The sequence below is a fragment of the Rhinolophus ferrumequinum genome, chromosome 8 (assembly GCF_004115265.2).
Source record: "Rhinolophus ferrumequinum isolate MPI-CBG mRhiFer1 chromosome 8, mRhiFer1_v1.p, whole genome shotgun sequence".
Lineage (NCBI taxonomy): Eukaryota > Metazoa > Chordata > Mammalia > Chiroptera > Rhinolophidae > Rhinolophus > Rhinolophus ferrumequinum.
The window spans coordinates 11,564,250-11,568,384 of NC_046291.1; the positions used below are offsets into that span (position 1 = coordinate 11,564,250).

A 4,135-nucleotide genomic window follows, 5' to 3' on the forward strand; every position below is an offset into this window, starting at 1 on the left:
AATTTATATAATCAGAGGGTTGACCTAGGAGTTGACACATATTATGTGAGAAACTTTGGGTCACTCAGTACCCCAAAGATAGAACAGATTATGCCCAGTGTTCATGGGAGGTGAAGTGATACATAGATTTGCCAGGCTCCTCAGTTACCTAAGCTTAATAACGCCAGGAGGAAAAGAAAAATTGTCAGTGCAGTCCCTGGGCAGCACCACTGAGGAGAATGACAGTTCACCTGAGCCAGGCTGCCTCAGGGTATAGATAAAAGAGCAGAAAGAATAGCGATGTTATAGAGTACTGAATGATATTCTACAGGCTTACTTCCCTCCGTTGAACTTGAGTGGTTTGAGGTGGCTCCCCCTTGCATGAACAGTTTCCTGGAGGCAGCTCAACAAGGTTCCTATTTTATTGCCTGCAAAGATGGCTGAGTGAGTAACCCCGAGCTAACAGTCAATGATTATGCAGAATCTCTCCCATGAAGGAGAAATAATTGGGAATATATAAAACCACTGTCAAGAATTTCTGACCACCTAACAGTAAAAGGAGTTCTCTTGGGAACTACTGCTCTTAGAAACCCTCTCCAAGGAGAACCTGCATGGCCCCAAGGAATTAACACCAAACATGCAAGCAATTGCTGGGCATTACGACGGTCCCAGCAACTGCCAAGAGACCCGGGACACCCTTGTAAGTCCTCCTGAATCATAGAGTGCACCCGAGTGTGTGGCCTGTCAGCATAACATCTCAAAGACACCTCAAATTCAGCGTGTCCTAAACCAAAGTGAAAACTTACCCCCAAACCAGCCACCCCGCCCAGACTGGCTGTATTCTAGTAGTCCTTACCTTAATAATGAATAACAACATAAACCAATAGCTCTCCTACTCTGATCATCTACATCTCCCAAACTCAGTCTACCACCATGTCCAATTCCTCTCATGTTCTAGAAAACTCGAACCCTGTCTACTTCTCTATATCTTCACCACTGTACCCATATTAATGGCCATCAGCTTTTTCCTGACTAACGCTATATTTCTTCCTAACTGCTTTTCTTGCCATCCCAAACTCTGCACCATAGCCAAGGATTCAAAAATGCAAGAGTGATCATATCACCCCCTTCTTCAAACCTACCAACTTCTTCCCAGCGATCTTGAAATAAAAACAAAAAAGTTTAAAATCTTACACAGGCTTTTCATGTTCCAGACTTTGCCTATTATTCCAGATGGTCTGGTAACAACTCAATAGCATGACCATCCTTCCAACAACATGCCTGTGAATACAACAAACAAAATCCTGGAACTACATTTCCCAGAATACTTTTCCTTGTTTCGAGTTTGTGGATGACAGGCAGTCCTACAAGATTCTGAAGGCAGAAGAGAGAGAAACCTGTTGTTCTCATGTTGTGGCAGCAGAAAATATGGGCAGCTGTGAGAGTCAGCAGCTTCTGGAAAGCTCTGGAAAAGCACATGTGTTGCTGAAACCCTTGAAAGCAGTTATCTTTTTTTTTTTTAATTTATTGGGGTGACAATTGTTAGTAAAATTACATAGATTTGAGGTGTACAATTCTGTATTACATCATCTATAAATCCCATTGTGTGTTCACCACCCGGAGTCAGTTCTCCTTCCATCACCATATATTTGATCCCCCTTACCCTCATCTCCCACCCCCTACCCCCCTCTGGTAAAAAATATGGAACGCTCCACGAATTTGCGTGCCATCCTTGCGCAGGGGCCATGCTAATCTTCTCTGTATTGTTCCATTTTTAGTATATGTGCTGCCGAAGCAAGCACGCAGTTATCTTTTTTTCTGCTCTTCAGTGGTGTTTTTCCTGATTTTCTGTAGTACTTCCCTGATGTTTGGCGGTAACTTCTACATGATCCTGTTTCGTCAGCTCTTCCCATGGCTGGATATCGCCCCGTGTTTCAGACCTCCCAAAACAAAGTGATGTCTGTTTCCCTGACTAAATCCTGACTGATACAGTTTTTATTCTGGAATTGGTTATAGGACACAAACCTAAAAGACCTGACTCTGAATTTGGCTTGCAGGCTTGATTAGATTTAAAGCAGTCATGACCTCATTTCCAGAGGACCCAGGTGTTTGGTTTTCCTCAGAAGCAGATCCTGAGACAAAAATTTAAATGCAGTGGTTAAACTGAGAGGTGACCCCAGGGATCACTGTTTAAAAAGTTTGGAAATGAGAGAGCAAGGAAAAGGCAAACAATTTAAAAAGTCCTTTGTCAAGACGTCACCGCTGTGAGCAATCTTCCCCACTGGAAATGCGGACGTATTAAACTCTAACTCCCGTTTCCTCTCTCCCTACCAGCTTCTGGCAACTGCTCTACTTTCTATTTCTATGGATTTGACTATTCTACATACCTCATGTAAGTGAAGTTATATAATATTTGGGCTTTTGTGACTAGCTCATTTCACTTCACATAATGTTTTCAAGTTTTATCCATGTTGTAGCATGTGCCAGAAGATCCCACCTTTTTAAGGCTGAATAATATTCCATTGTATGTATCTTCCACATTTTATTTATCCATCTATCCATCAGGGGACATTTAGATTGTTTTCACCTTTTGGTCATTGAGAATAATACAACTAGGAACACTGTTGTACAAATAATATTTCAGTCCCTGCTTTTGATGTTTTTGCATACCAGTGAGTTTTTGTTTTTCTGTTTTTTTAATTAATGTTAATTGGGATGATAACTGTTAGCAAAGTTACATGAATTTCAGGTGTAGCGAGTTTTTGAGTATTACTTGTTTCAGTGCTTCAAGTTTCAATCTGAGATAGAAGCTTCCCTGACATTTGATGCCCACAACTTTTATCATTATTCCCCCAGCTCTTCCATGTTATTTTTGCCCGTTTGAACCTTGACTAGATACAGCAGAATCTGTTTTCCAGACTGGTACATCTACCTTTCATGTTCTGTGCTCTCTCCCAATCATTATTTGTGCTACAATGATCCCAATCTTCTTAATGTCCATTTTATCAACTGTCGTCTCTCCTGTCCCAGGGCCTTAGAACCTGTTCCTCTGGGCATTTGGGTTACTTTTGATATACCCACTTCTCCCCTCTCCCCCAATTAATCCTTCATCTTTCAAATCTCAGTTCAGTGTCCCTTCCTTAGAGGAGCATTTCCCTTCCCAGGTATCTTTGAGTATCCTGCCCTCTTCCCTTACAATAGTTAAGGTAGTGTCTAATTTTACATGTATTTGTGCTCTTATTTAATTAAGATGTCTGTCATTGTCCAGATGCTAAGGTCCAGATGATCAGAGACCCTGTACTTACTTTGTATTCCTAGCACCAAATTGCCACACTGAGTAGCAATTGCTCACTATTATCTCAAGTCTTTCTTTATGTAGACTACAGATGGTTTTCAGAGGTCATTCTCCAAAACTGACAAAGAGAGCTTCCAATCCAAAATTCTGTCCAATTTAAGGGAGGATAAAGAAAATATAACAACTTAATCATGTCTATAATTACATATATATGGCCTTAAATGTATGCCCAAACAACCCCAAAACTTGCGTTTCTACAAAGTCTGAACACTGAAAATTATATTCTCTTCAAAACGAGACAGATTCATTATATTACAACTATAATTTCATGTCTAGTCCTGAAATAAAATGCCCAATTCATTTATTCTAGATGACTCTCTTGAAGAACTTAATTGAATCTCCTAAGCTACTAGTTTTTCTCTTCTGATTCACCCAAATCTGAAGTGACTAATGTTTTGATGATAGTAAGTTATTCTAAATAATGAATGTAGTCACTGTCTTAGAAAGTTTCTTTCAGGAAAACAAGCTTTAATGATACAGTAAGTGCATGATAATTGAGCTCCAACTCATGGCAACTCAATGCTGTGCCAAGGTTTCGTTTTCCTCCTTGTTTTAGCTATTCAAAGCCTTTATGTTCTAGGCTATGAGTGCAAAGAGGAAGAGTGGAAGAGAGTGTGGCACTGAGGGTACAGCTTGGGGAAAAGCCCAGAAGTTGATGCAGGTTCCAGGTAGCAGTAGGGTAAGAAGCTTAATCAGTCATAGAAAAACAGAGGCCACAGGTATTGGGAAAGAAGCAGACTCAGGTGTTCAGCTACCCTCAACAAGCTGCAGAATGGCAGGACTTGAAGAAACATGGGAAAG

At 40.7% G+C, this 4,135-nt stretch overlaps 1 non-coding gene across 1 annotated transcript; it reads right to left on the reverse strand.

The window, feature by feature from the left end:
* Positions 1-1,674: 1,674 nt before the first annotated feature.
* LOC117026388 (U6 spliceosomal RNA) lies at positions 1,675-1,781 on the reverse strand. The gene has a single exon (XR_004423741.1). It is a non-coding gene; the product is annotated as a U6 spliceosomal RNA (small nuclear RNA).
* Between the last annotated feature and the right edge of the window lie 2,354 nt (positions 1,782-4,135).